This window comes from Tenrec ecaudatus, chromosome 12 (genome assembly GCF_050624435.1).
Source record: "Tenrec ecaudatus isolate mTenEca1 chromosome 12, mTenEca1.hap1, whole genome shotgun sequence".
Taxonomy (NCBI): Eukaryota; Metazoa; Chordata; class Mammalia; order Afrosoricida; family Tenrecidae; genus Tenrec; species Tenrec ecaudatus.
In genome coordinates, this window is record NC_134541.1 from 94,823,806 (window position 1) to 94,839,178 (window position 15,373).

General features: G+C 42.0%; 1 protein-coding gene and 1 pseudogene across 3 annotated transcripts in view; one reads left to right on the forward strand and one right to left on the reverse strand.

Annotated features, from left to right (window-relative positions):
- The window catches only part of PALLD (palladin, cytoskeletal associated protein), a 343,917-nt gene that overhangs the window by 126,753 nt on the left and 201,791 nt on the right, over positions 1-15,373 (forward strand). The window lies entirely within an intron of this gene.
- Positions 6,659-7,714, reverse strand: LOC142422240 (actin-related protein 2/3 complex subunit 1A pseudogene; annotated as a pseudogene).

Here is a 15,373-nt window from a genome sequence, read left to right on the forward strand (position 1 = left end):
TTCAGCCCACCGGTTGCTGCCTGACCAGGCTTGGCCATGTGCTACCTTAGAAGGCCTGCTGTCGTCACTGACCACATTCATGAAGAGGCTGGGAACATGCTCTGCATCGTGAGGTGCAATGGAAAGGGGGCGTTCTAAGCGATAGTTATGAGGGAGCAGCAGTTCTACTCGGCCCTGCAGAGTCAGTGTGGGAATTAATTTGATGCTAGTAGTTTGGGGTTTGGGTCTCCAACTTTGGGAATACTCCGAGTTACTTATTGACTTAAAAAACAAGAGTGACATCCCCTTACAGAGGGTCTCAGGGAGGAGACAAGCCAGTCAGAGTGCAGTGTAGCAACGATGAAATATACGACTTTCCTCTACTTCCTAAATGTTTCCTACCTCCCCCTACTCCCACTATCATGATCCCAATTCTATCTTACAAATCTGGCTAGACCAGAGGATGGACACTGGTGGAAATAGGAACTGGAAACACAGGGAATTCAGGACAGATGATGCCTTCAGGACCAGTGGTGTGAGTGGCGATACTGGGAGGGTGGAAAGGGGGAACTGATTACAGGGATCTACATATAACCTCCTCCCTGGGGGATGGACAACAGAAAAGAGGGTGAAGGGACAGTGTAAAATATAGCAAAATAATGATTTATAAGTCATCAAGGGTTCATGAGGGAGGGGAAGAAGGGATGGGGGGGATGAGGAGATGATGCCAAGGGCTTAAGTAGAGAGCAAATATTTTGAGAATGATGATAGCAATGAATGTACAAATGTGCTTTACACAATTGATGTATGTATGGATTGTGATAAGAGTTGTATGAGCCCCCAATAAAATTACTTAAAACAAACAAAAAACAAAAGAGTGAAAAATTATCTTTTAATAGCGAGTAGATGGAAACATTATGTGTAAGGTAGAGCCACTTCTGAAATGAGCCAGGCTCAAGGTTCATTTTTGGTGGTATTGTAAAATACTTCATATCACTTCAAGTATTTTTCTTTTCTAATTATTTATAATGTACCATGCCATAACTCATCTTTTTGTAATGTAATTAAAATATGTAAATATGTCATTAAATGCAGTTGAATGCCATGGGAATTATAAAAATTATGAAAGAGTTGGGAAGTAGTCTAAAAGCCATTAGATTACTATATAGAGGTAGGGGGAGCTCTATAGGTGTGGAAGCTATGTAAAGCTATATAGATGCAGGGAGGGGAAGCAGCAAGAACTGGGACTTGGTGGGTTTCATCTAGAGTGGCTCTATGGAAAAGGTAGAAGACCAGCAAAAAAAATTGGATAACAAAGCAATTGCCTTTTAAGTTTGTTCTTATTATTGACCATCCCATGTTCCACAGAGACCTCAGTAATGGATTTGTCAGAAGTAGATTGCTAGGTCTTTTGTGATACTCTGGGGCAGAGTAGGACTGCCTGTGGGTTGCCAGAGGCTGGAAATCTTAATGGAAGCAGATGGCTTCCTCTCTCCCATGGAATGGCTAGTGCATTTGATTTGCTGAGTTGGGGGTCAACAGCCCAACATGTAACCCACGAGGCCACCAGAGCTCCTTTTAACCATCATAGCTACTATTACTCTCACCTAGCACTTTGGGGTTCATTACTGCCAGGCATACATCATCAATGCACAAAATAGTTGGATAGTAGACTTGTTGCTATTGTAAATATAAAATGCCAGATAATGAAATCATTGATAAGTGAAGTCTAGGTGTAACCACAAAAACAAGCTTGTTCCTTCTGTTGAGTTTATTTTGACTCATAGAGACCTCATGTGTTATGGAACAAATTGTTTTCTATAGGGTGTTTTCGACTGCATCCCCAGCTGAAGAACTGCTGGGTGAGTTGGAACTCCCAACCTTTAGGTTCAGAATCAAGTTCAAGCAAGCCACTTGTATCGTCCAGGAGTCAAGCATACCACAAGGGCTTAAGGCTTAAGCATAGCTTTTATGGACGCATGTGTCACAGTCAACAGCATGTACCCACTTGGGTACTTGATTATACCAGTAAGTTACCATATTCTAGAAGGAAATTAATGGTCTCCTGTTTTTTTTTTTAATGTCCAGCAACTAGACCAGTGCCTGGGACTAAGATTTAATTAAGTCTAATTACATTCCAGGATTCTTAAAAATCAGGTCACTATAGATTTTTGACAATTTTTTCTGTGTGGTACCTATTTATTTTATTAGTTGGGATTTAATACATATATCACAATAATATTTTTTAAGTTTTTGAATTTATTTTTCTTTTTTAAATCATTTTATTGGGGACTCACACAACTCTTATCAAAATCCACACATACATCCATTGTGTCGGCACTTCTGTACATTTGTACATATCACCTTTGTAGAAACAGATTGTCACAGCTTGCTCTCACAGAAAAACTGAGTGTGAACCTCCCATCTCTGGGTTAGCAATCAAGGGCTTAACTGTTGAACTACCAGGTGTTCCTAGAGCTATGACAGGGCCCTGGGGAAATCCAACTCCAATTTCATGGTCTCTCAATAATGGATCAAAGCGCTCACGAAAGTTTAGATCAGAGGTTTTCCTTGTTCTAAGAGGGAAATCAGATCTGAGAATTAGTGGCTTGGTCCACATACGGTCTAAGAGGTGAGAAAGAGCACAGAGCAATTACCCAAGTCCTGATGCTTTAGCCTGAGCATGAGCTTGAGTAAGTTACGCATCCTTTGTAAGCTTCAGAGTGCCCCTCTAAAAATAAGAATAAGAGCTCTTAATGCAATTGTTAAAATGATTGAATTGGAAAAAAATTCTTATAATTCCAATGATTAAATTGGGGAAAAAATCACTGACCACTGTCTGGTCCTCAAAAGGCGCCTAAAAATGATGCCAGTGATTTTAATCATCAGCATCACTAGCATTCTTCTCACTGTAAAAGCCAGGGCCCAGGGCCCAACGCTTCTATTTCAGATTGCTTTTTGCTACCCCTTCCCCATAGATTACTATTATTTATTTTAAATATTATGTAAGGTAACCTACATGCATTTTATTTAAAATGCAAACAGTGGTGTGTCATCAGAGGATATGAGATGCTAGACAAATATGATACATTATATTTCAAAAACACATTATGTTAAAAGATAATGCTGTTTACCAAGATGATATGGTAGATACCCTTCACGTTTATTTTAGATTGTTTCCATATTTTTGCATGCTGTTACATTTTTTCCAAACCATTTTATGAGAAGCTAATACATTTTTTTAAATGTCCCAATTTTCCCAGTATTTTTAAAAAATCATTTTATTGGGGACTCGTACAACACTTAGCGCAATCCATACATACATCCATTGTGTCAAGCACATTTGTTGCCATCATCATTCTCAAAACATTTGCTTTCTCTTTGAGCCCTTAGTATCAGCTCCTCATTTTTCCCTCCCTCCCTGCCACCCCCTCCCTTATGAACACTTGATAATTTATAAATTATTATTATTTTGTCATGTCTTACACTGTCCAATGTCTTCCTTCACCGACTTTCTGCTGTCTATCCCGCAGGGAGGAGGTTATATGTAGATCCTTGTAATCGGTTCCCCCATCATTTGTCCTGGATTCCCTGTGTTTTCATATCCTATCTGTACCAGTGTACATCCTCTGGTCTAGCCGGATTTGTAAGGTAGAATTGGAATCATGAGAGTGAGGGTCGGGTGGGGGTGGGGGAAGCATTTAAGAACTAGAGGAAAGTTGTATGTTTCATTGTTGATACACTGCACCCTGACTGACTCGTCTCCTCTCCGCGACCCTTCTGTAAGGGGATGTCCAGCTGCCTACAGATGGACTTTGGGTCCCCACTCTGCACTCCCCCTCATTCACAATGATATGATTTTTTGTTCTTTGATGCCTGATACCTGATCCCTTCGACACCTCGTGATCACACAGGCTGGTGTGCTTCTTCCATGTGGGCTTTGTTGCTTCTGAGCTAGATGGCCGCTTGTTTACCCTCAAGTCTTTAAAACCCCAGATGCTATATCTTTTGATAGTCGGGTACCATCAGCTTTCTTTACCACATTTGCTTATACACACATTTGTCTTCGGCGAGCATGTCAAGAAAGTGAGCATCATGGAATGCCAATTTAATAGAAAAAAGTGTTCTTAAATTGAGGGAGGAATTGAGTGGAGGTCCAATGTCCCTCTGCTACCTTAATAGTAAACCTATAACTATATGCACATAGAGCTACTTCCCCATCATCATATATAAATATATTTACAAATATACATTTAGACCTCTATAATTGTATAGACCTCTATAAACGCCCTCTGCTTCCTAGTTCTTTCCTTTATTTCCTTTTATTTTCTTCTTGTCCCACTATCATGTTCAGCCTTCATTTATGTTTCAATAATTCCTCTCGGTTACATTGCCCTTGATCAATCCCTACCAGGCCTCTTACACTCTCCTTGACACTGACTTTGGCTCACTTGTTGTTCCCATGTCCCTGGGTTTGTTAACACCACTTCCTTTCCCACACCTCCCCCTCTCCCATGACCCCCCAAAACCCCCAGTCCTGTTGTTTTCTCCTCTGGATTGTTTATCCAGCCTATCTTATCTATATAGACCTATAGAGATAATAATATGCATAAAAGCAAGACAGCAAAACAAAACAGTAAAACAAAACAACAACAACAACAAAAAGAAAAGCCTGTAAATAGTTCAAGGTCTGTTTCTTGACCTTTAGGAGTGTTTTCTGGTTGAGTCTGATGGAGTGCCACAACCTGTCCGCAAAGCTTATTTTTGGTACTCCCTCAGGACTTCCTTGCTCTGCTCCCTTTGCTGTTCTGTTGCACACCCTTAGTGTTTTCCTCAGTGTGGTGGGGTCAGATCGGGCACAATTCCCAGCCCAGTATACTTTTTAAAAAGCAAAGACAACCCCAAATTCACTGAAATCAAGTCAATTCCAACTTATAGCAACCCTTTGGGAGAGAGTAAGGCACCGACAGCCTCATCTTTCTCCCTGGGAACTCCTGGTAGGTTTTAACTGCTGGACGTATGCTTAGAAGTCCTGTCTATGACACCAAGACCCCTTTATATTGTACTCTCAAAGCCGGAAACCTAACTCGCAGCCATCAGTTAATGCTGACTCACAGAGACCTTATAGGACAGGGTAGAACTGCCCATGTAGCAATTTCAGAGAATAGAAAGCCCTGTCTTTCTCCCCAGGATTGGCAGGGGGTTTCGAACGCCTGACCAAAATGTAACCATGACCCCACCAGGGCTCCCTTCTACTGTACTAGAGACATATCTTGAGAAGTATACACTCCTAATTTCTTTAACAATTTATTGGGGCTCATACAACTCTTATCACAATCCATACATATACATACATCAATTGTATAAAGCACATCCATACATTCCCTGCCCCAATCATTCTCAAAGCATTTGCTCTCTACACTCCTAATTTTTATCCCCTTATTTATTCTCATAACTATAGCCATAGTAAACGTCTAAATTGTAAGTAAATGCTTTGTTATTGAAAGCTTTAGTGATGCATTAATGACTTAAGTGATTTTTCATGTGACTTAAAAAGTCAACATGTGATTTGAAAAATCAACATAACAACATAAGTCAATATTAATTACTCAATAATTGTTCGTGTGATTTTTTAAAATCTGCTTTGGAGGAAATATGGGAGGAGAGAAGAAAAGAATTGAGTGAAACCTTTCCAGCTTTAAATAATTCACTCCAAAATGTTGGCTCAGGAGCATTGAATCCAATCTCAAAGATTTATTCATTGGGCCATGCTGAAGTTGGTAAATCCTGGGTCCAAAATAAAGTCACGTTCCAGCTCCACCATTTATTTTTCTTTAAAATGTCTCAGCTGTTACATGTTTCTCTCCCTGTTATCACTTGGGACCAGAGTCTCCTAGTTGGACAGCCATTTCCCCTGGTTCCTTTTTCTTCCTTGTCCATTAAGCACAGACTATGAATACGTGAATTCTGAAGAGCTAGAGTGGAGGCTCCCACCACCTTAATCAAACCACTGCCTTCATCGTGAAGAAGTAGTAACAGTCAACTGCGTCCACACGGAAGGAACACATCCGCATGTGTGGTCCAAAGATGACAATAACAGAGCTCAAGTATGACAAAGGGAGACGTGTCAGAGCCTCAATTCCTACAAGGTTATGGAGGACAGTGGGGGCCCAAAGCCCACCTGCAGTGTGGTCGGATTACGTTGCTGGCAGGTCCCCACTAGCCCTAGGCAAGGATCTTGACAGTGTTACTATCAGATAGGGGTGGCTGTAATCATGATTATACTGGGTCAAACTTGGTACTTGATCAGTTGATCTCACTCTTGACCCAACCGGAAATTCTTCTAGGGGCAACTATTTCTTTTTTTTATTTTCCTTCTCATATTCAGGTTTTTAAATTTTGCTTTCTAGCAGACACTCTGCACACCTCACCCCTCCTCTAAGGAACAACATTCCCATATAAATGCTATGACGGGAAGCAGCTGGGGTCAGGAGTGGAAGCAGCCAAAAAAATAAACAAACAAACCACTGCTGCTTTGCAAAAACAGACACACACCAGTTTCACGGGTCAGATTCAAGCACAATCCTGCTCACAGTACATTCATGTGTTCAGTGTTTCTAAAACGGGGGCTGAGGAGGCTGAAGGTCAAGGCAGATCAATCCCAGGGGTGTGCTCAGCTTCACATGATCAGGAGGCCTTGGATGGAAGTCTCTCAGGTCTTGAAGTCCCAGATGGTCATGGCTCCACCGATGCCAGGAGTGCAGAATTTACGGCGGTCTTGTTTGACCGCCTCATAACTAGACACTGAGGATGCTGTTCTGGCGCGGCGTCTCCAGGGCGTGTGGCGGCGGCGGCCCTCTGGTCCACGTGGCCGAAGCGCTGGCACTGGATGCTCTGTTTCGGAATGCCGAGTTTGGAGACGCAGGTCAAGCAGCCACGGTCATCGTAGTTCCCGAGCACGGGGCAGCAGTTGTGACCAGCAGCCACGACGCTGTGCCCCGAGACAAACGCCACACTCGGGAGTGGCAGGAGCTTGGTCTTCAGAGTGGACACCTGCGCTCTTAGGAGGAGCAGCCACAGACACGGTGCTGGTGGGCTGACCCGGGCCAGGAGGCTCCCACTGGCGGCCACGCTGCCCCCGAGCACCCCGCCCTAGACTCTGACATCAGCTGACCAACAGGCATCTTGCTGCCGCATGGCGTACTGACTGGCTCGTCATCGTCCACTTCTTTAATGTAGGCAGAGAACACCCCGCACTTGAAGTTCAGGAGCACGTGGTTAGGATGCCAGTCCAGGCTGCGTGAGGACCGTGCAGCGATCGGATCGGCTTCTTCGTATGCTTGCTCACCCGCCAGTCATTTTCGGACTCGAAGTAACAGACCGAAAGGAGCTGTGCTCCGCTCCCCACCGTGACCTTGATCTCTAGAGGGGACCACTTCACTATCGTGGCTGCCCGGTTCACCCTCAGGATCACCAGGGTGTCTTCCAGACACCGTCCTTCTGACTCCAGGCGTGGGCCTTGCGGTCTGCCCCGCGGGTGACAATGTGGTCGCTGCCCAGTCGGTGCCTGTGATGTGTCCATTGTACTCCTTGAGCTCTTGAGCTTTCACCCACTGGCTCCCGTTCTTCTAGTAGACGTGAGCTTCATGATTATTGGGGCTGAGGGCGATGTGGGTTCGATCCCTGTTCCAGGCAGGACAGGTGATTGGCTATAGTAAGACGGATGCAGGGACATATTCTCAGTGTCTTAAAAGGCAGAGAGTTGGGATGGGGCGAACCGGAGAATTTTCGGACTCTGCTCAGTACACATGAACAGGCTCCGGCCTAGGTGCAACTATTTCTTGCTAGTTCCATGACAATAATTTCTTCCCTGGCTTTTTAATATTCACGGTGGTCTTTGCTTTCTTACTCACTGTTTGTATTTTTATCTTTGTATGCCTTACTGCTTGATTTTGTGTCTGTTTTTTTACTGTTTCTGTTGGATTTTCCCGGTTGGGAGGCATAGACGGAGTAGACGCCTAGAGATGAGAACTGCTGCCAGGCTTCATAGGAGAGGGAGGGGTGGACGAGGGGGAGGGGGAGAAAGCAATGCATGTGGGGAGGGCGAGGGAGCACTAGAACTGATGGTCACTGTACACGTTATTTTAAAAGTGATCTAACCGTTGATGATGGGGGGGTGAGTGTTCTAAAATTGACTGTGGTAATAATTGTGCAACTCTTCTTCATAATGCCTGAACTATTGAATTGTGTGATGTGTGGATTAGTGCCAAGAAAACTGTTTAAAAAATGAAGAAGGACTGAAAACACCAGAATGAGCAGTAAAGCCTGGGGAGAAACCCTCTGACATGCTGGGAGGCCTCCGCGGCAAGGACACTGTCTCGATCACCCCGCGTTGCCAGCACGAGCTCTGTGCATTCCAACAATTGCCATTCTCCATTTCCAGACAACTTAACTGTGTTATAGAAGTTCCCATCCTCCACAGAAAAAAAGAATGTGAACCTATGGTTCTCGTGAGAGCTATCGTTTTTAATGCCCTCAACATTGACTCCCCAAATTAGAAAAATAATGTAGACCCTAAGAAATTTAAAAGCTATAACAACCTGGAAATTCAATATCATTGTGAAGACCTTGCGTATACATGGGAAATAATCAGTCGGAATCGAGACAGTAAGAATGGCTGAGAAGCCATTTATGAAAAAGGCTTAGGGATGGGATTTAAGAGAAGGCGCCTGACGTTTCTCTGGATGAGTAATGCTTGGGATCAAGGAACTGTGTTCAGGTTGAAGATGTCTGCAGGTAAAGCAATTTACACCTGCAAAGCAGCCACAGAGTACCCACATTAGAATCAATTCTTCTGATAAATAGAGATCATGGAACTAAGATCAGAAATAAAACATATTTAACCCGAATAGGTTCTATTGACTAAAAATTGTCTTGATATATACATAGAAAAGGACACACAGTACATACCTAATAATGAATCATTTTACTTATTCCTAGTTTACCTTTTGATCGTGGAGTTTCTTAGCCTTTGCACTAGTGGAGTTTTAGATTCCTGGGTGGCATAACCAGTTTGTTCTCAGCTGTCAACTGGAAGCTTGGCAGTTTGGAACCACCTAGCAGTGCCACCAGGAAAAAATATGATGACCCGTTTTCATAAAAATTGTGGCCAAGAAACCCTTTTGGAGCTCAGTTTTAGTCTGTAGCGCATGGAAGCACCATGACTTGGAATCTACTCAGTGTCAATGGGTTTGCTTTGGTTTTGTGTTGGTACTGCTACCTGACCACTTGGATGGTCACTTGGGCTGATAGTTTGCTACCACAGGACATAGGCTGAGACAACAGGTCCTAGACACTGGGTGAGATTCTGGGTGAGATTGATCAGCCGTCACTTTGAGGACCAGTTTTTTTTACTTTAGAATAAAAACATTTCTAGTTTATGTTCATTTTTACAGCAGATCTATCCACAATAGCAAAAAGAAAAAGAAGAAAAGTCAATGTCCAGAAAGACCTGTTTGTGCAGGGATGGATAAAGAAACTTTGGTACATACATACACCGGAATACTATACAGTCATAACAAAAAATGATGTCCATGTTAAGTGCCTCAGGACATGCACAAATTTGGAAAACATTGTGCTCAGCAAAGTTAGTAGTCTCATAGAGACAAATACTATATGGTCCCACTACTGTAAAAAGAAAAACATGGGTTTTTTCTTTTTTTACACCAAAAGATATAGATTTTGATGGAACCGGGAGACCAGAGACAGGGGAAAAATAAAAGGTGGGGAGAGAATACTTCTTTTTTTTAATTTCCAGTTCTCAAAAAATGCATAAAACTTTAATGAGCACAGCAAAGGCAAATATGATATATAGTCAGTCTAGTTCCAATAGGTATTTTTCCTCAGAGTGATAAGTACAGATCTGATGACCATATTTTCATAGTCAAAAATTCAGACATATGGTATGAAAATGAGACAGCATTTCATACCACAACTTGGACCACAACTGTCCAAGGAAATTCGGGATATATGGGCACTATATGTAGAGAAAACAGGGAAAGGTATCTATGTGCAGGGAAAAAACAAAGCAACTAAAGCCTCCATTCCATGAAATCATAGGATAGAGCGCTGCTAGGGCAGCCAGTCATCTTGTCTGGTCCCCTCATCGTACAAAGAAAACTCCTGGCCCCAAGGAGCCGTAGAAACATTCTCCAAATAAGTTTTAGCTCTACCTCAGGACTTCCTATGGATAGAATCGTTGTCAGGGCTGTGTGTGTGTGTGTGTGTGTGTGTGTGTGTGTGTGTGTGTGTGTGTGTGTGTGTCTGGTAATAGACATACTGTAAAGACCTTTAAAAGAATTCCATCATTTTGAAAGGCCTCTAACAGAATGAGAAGGATTATTTTTACCACAGATATTTCCTCCTAATTTAGTAGGATACCACTGCCTTTTTAAAAAAATCATTTTATTGGGATCTCATAAAAGTCTTATCACAATCCACACATACATCAATTGTGTCAAGCACATTTGTACATTCATTGCCCTCATCATTCTCAAAACATTTGCTCTCCACTTAAGCCCCTGGCATCAGGTCCTCATTTTTCCCCTCCCTCCCCGCTCCCCCCTCCCTCATGAACCCTTGATAATTTATAAATTATAGTTTTGTCATATCTTGCACTGTCCGACGTCTCCCTTCACCCACTTTTCTGCTGTCTGTCCCCCAGGGAGGAAGTTATATGTAGATCCTTGTAATTGGTTCCCCATGTCCACCCCACCCTCCCTGCACCCTCCCAGTATTGCCACTCTCACCTCTGGTCCTGAAGGGATCATCTGGCCTGGATTCCCTGTGTTTCCAGTTCCTATCTGTACCAGTGTACATCCTCTGGTCTAACCAGATTTGTAAGGTAGAATTGGGATTATGATAGTAGATGGGGGGAGCGGGAGGAAGCATTTAGGAACTAGAGGAAAGTTGTATGTTTCATCATTGCTACACGGCATCCTGACTGACTTGTCTCCTCCCCAAGACTTCTTCTGTAAGGGGATGTCCTGTGGCCTACAAATGGGCCTTGGGTCTCCACTCCACACTCCCCCCACCCACCTCATTCACTATGATATGATTTTTTGTTCTGATCATGCCTGATACCTGATCCCTTTAACACCTCGTGATTGCACAGGCTGGTGTGCTTCTTCCATGTGGGCTTTGTTGCTTCTGAGCTAGATGGCCACTTGTTTACCTTCAAATCTTTAAGACCCCAGATGCTATATCTTTTGATAGCCAGGCACCATCAGCTTTCTTCACCACATTTGCTTATTCACCAGCTTTGTCTTCAGTGATTGGATACCACAGTCTTTACTACCAAGCCATAACTAAAATATTGGGAGAAGTCAGATCACTTTCTGCACCATTTTCCATTTCATATTTCATGCCATACTCAGTTTCTGAATTTATTTATATTTCTTCACAAAAGAGAAAGATGGATGATAGAGGGAGAGACCAGAGGAAGTAGCAACGATGTTCCCACAGAGCTTTAGATTGTTAATCAAATATTTGGAAGTGAAATATTTTTATCTTTTTTGCTTTAGAGACATAAATTGGCACAGAAATTATTTTAAAATAGGTTGTTATACATCAATAATTGTCTAAATGTGAGCCCCAAACCAGCAGTATGTCAGACCAGGTTGACTAGAGAAACAAATTCAAGGATACTCATATATGTGTAAGAGATAGCTTTATATCATAGAGTAATTGCATATTGAGGAAACATCCCAACCTCATCCAGATCAAGTCCATAAGTCTGATAGTAGCCCATATGTCCCATACTAGTCTATAAATTCCTCTTCAGACTCATGCAGTACACACAATGATGCCGAACGCAGGAAGATCACAGGCCGATGGGTGAAAAGTTTTGTGGATCAAGTGGCAATGGAAGCATCTCAGAGTTGGCGAAGGTCTCCACATGGACCCTCCACTGGAAGGTGAAGCAGAGAGAGAGTGTGGCCCACCTCCAGGGAGAAAGAGGAAGTTCCCAGGACCCTCATGAGAAGGCCACGCCTCTCATGAGAAGGCCACGCCTCTCATGAGAAGGCCACACGGAGGCATCATCAGGATGTGACCTGATTGACAGGCTAGACCTATTTATCAAGTTGACATGAAATTATGTAACTACCATAAGCAGCATCAGCATCACCTTGAGAGAAATACAAAAATATTCAGGTCCATCCTAAGCTGATGAAGTCAAAAATGTTCAGGCCCATCCTAAGCCGCTGAAGACCTACATATTTGTATTTTGATATGCCAGACAGGTAATCCAAGAAGCCCTGGTGGAGTAGTGGGTTACAGGTGAGTTTTCTAACTGCAAAGTCAACAGTTTAAAACCACAAGTTATTCTGTGGGAGAAAGACAGAGGCTTCTACTTCTGTGAAGAGTTACAGTCTAGGAAAGCCACGGGGTAGTTCCTCCCTGTCCTGTAGGGTTGCTATGCATTAGAATCAACTCAATCGCAGTGAGATTTTTGTGTGAATTTAACAGGTCATTCAGAAAGGCTGAGCAAGAAACACAGAGATAGACCATTGCCAACTCCTGCTCCATAGACTCTATGAAAAACAAAAACCACACTTGCTGTTATCAAGTCAATTCAAACTCCTAGTGACCCTAATATATTATCCATATGCTAATTGGTGTTAACAAATTATCCCACTAAATTTGGGGATAATTGGTTAAGCATTAAGAGTTAGCTAATACAAACTCTATAAAAGAAAAAGAGTTAGCACCTTTTCTGCACAGTTGCTGAAGTCAAAATGGGTGCATAAGAAATGTAATGAAGAAAGCTGATGGTTCCCAGCTATTAAAAGATATAGCATCTGGGGTCTTAAAGGCTTGAAGTTAAATAATTGGCCATCTAGCAGGGAAGCACATGGAAGAAGCACGCCAGCCTGTGAGATCACAAGGTGTCGATGGGATCAGGCATCAGAAGACCCAAAACAATCATATCGATGCAAACGAGATGGACCAGAGTGGAGACCCAAAACCCCTCTGTAGACAAATGGACATCCCCTCACAAACTTCATGGGTCACAAGGAAGGCACGAGTCATCAAGGGTGCAGTATAGCACCAAGGAAACACATCAGTCCTCTAGCTCTTTAATGCTTCCTCTCTCCTCCCCCCACTATCATGACCCTAGTTCTCCCTTACAAATCTAGCTAGATCACATCATGTACACTGGTACAATAAGAGCTCTGGACACACAGAATCAGGAACAGAAATGGGAGTGGTGATACAATGGGGTAGGGGGCAGTTGGGGAGGAAAAGGGGGAGAAAAGGGGAACTGGTTGCAATGATCAATGGTATAACACCCCCACCCCCACACCTAGGGGACAAACAACAGAAACGTGGGTGAAGGGAGACAGCAGATGGTGTAATGTCTGAAATAATAATAATTTTAAATTTATCAAGGGGTCATGAGGGTGGGAGGGTGGAGGGAGGGATAAAAAGAGCTGATAGCCAGAGTTCAAGTAGAAAGAAGTTTTGAAACTGATGATGGCTACACATGTACAAATGTGCTTGATACAACGGATGTACGGATTATTATAAGAACTGTAAGAGCCCCCAATAAAATGACTTTTTTTTTAAAAAAGGAAAAGGAGTTAGAATTTAAGGGCAAAAAGGTTCAAAGCTTGTCTGTTTACTAAATGTTTAACCCTTTGAGTAGTTAGAGGTTACAGAAATGATCCTCTTTTATAAATTGATATCGCTGTACCAGTTTTTCTTCTGTACTGCTTAAAGAAAACAGAGGTATACAAAAACATATGCTCAATCACAATTCATCTATCGTTGAGTAGCCCTGATGGTGCTAAGTGTTGGACCCCTTACTATAATGCTAGGTCACCAGTTCAAACCCACCAACTGCTGCAAGGGAGGCGGATAAAGCTCTCTGCTCCCTAGACAGTGATTTTCAGTCTAGGAAGCCTACTGTAAAGCCAGTTGTGCTCTCTCCTTCAAGGTCATTATCAGTCAATATTAACTCCACAGCAGTGGTCTTGTTGTTTTGTTTTGTGTTCCCTTTAACCCATAATAAAGAAGCAAACGTCATCCATTACATTTTTTTCTTCAATAATCAGGGCTACTGGTTTTGTATTATTTTTTAAGCTTTAGTCATTCATGCTTATATTAGTTAAGATATGACTAGGCCTTTTAGTTTATTTATTTCCTCATATGAGTCATTCTTGCCAAGGTAATGATTGTACATATTAATTAAAACAAGCTAATTGTAATGCACATACTTCAGTGCTGTATAGTAAAATTGCTATTAACATCTTTCAGAACACATTTGAGCTCAGTTCATAATTGCGGCTTTCAAAATATGACCAGCCAGATACCATTAAATGATGCTGACGATAATTGTCCATCCTAATCTGAAGCTCATTACATGGTGATGGCTTTTACATGGGACTATCATGAAGAAAAACATTGTGTGACTTTGAGATAGAATGAAAAAATTAGGACTCAAGAAAAATATCATGGACTCCCTCAGAGAAAAATGTGTTAACTTTACCTTTCATACTCATTCCTACCATTCTGGTGAGCATTTGGTTGCAAGTCACCCAACATTTATTCAGTGTACATTATTCACCTTTCAGTGAGTGCCTCAGGTGCATGGCTCATTGCTCAGATGGACTAAACACTATTCCAGTATACAGCGTAGAACAAACAGCAAGACAAAGGCTCTGACCTCAGGAAGTTTTCATTTGCATTTGAGAAATAGCCAGTAGACAAACAAATACTATATGTAATTTGGGATATTGATAAATACCAAGGTTTTGTTTGCTTTTTAAGCAGGATAAAAGGATAGAGAGCCATCTATTTTAGATAGAGGGTCAGGGAAGTGAAATTTGACCTGAGATTTGGACTATACCAGAAGTCAATCTAGGAGAAAAACATTGAAGCTAGACCAAGATCAAGTTTGAAAGCCATAGAAAAAAAGCCTGAAGTGTAAGAACTTAGAGTAATTGATTAGAGAAAGGAAGCAGAGAGCCAGCACATGATGGGAGTGATAGATATAAGCAAAAGATGAAGTTGAAGAACTAAAAGGGAAACTTGCAGGCCTCGAGAAGGAATTTGGCATTTATTCAAAATAAGGTGATAAAGCCTCTGGAGAATTTTTAGTAAGGAAGCTATATGACCTGATTTATTTTTATTATTATTTTTTAAATATATCTTTGGCAGCTGCATGGAGATTAAGCTGAAGGTAACAAGGATGAAAAGAAAGCAAGACAACTTGATAGATTATTGTAGTTTAGTAAAAAATTATATTTGGGGAATAAGAGTAATAATGGAGACCATAAGAACTAATGGATTAAAGAATGATTTTTTTGTTTAAAAGAGGTCTGCAAATGTC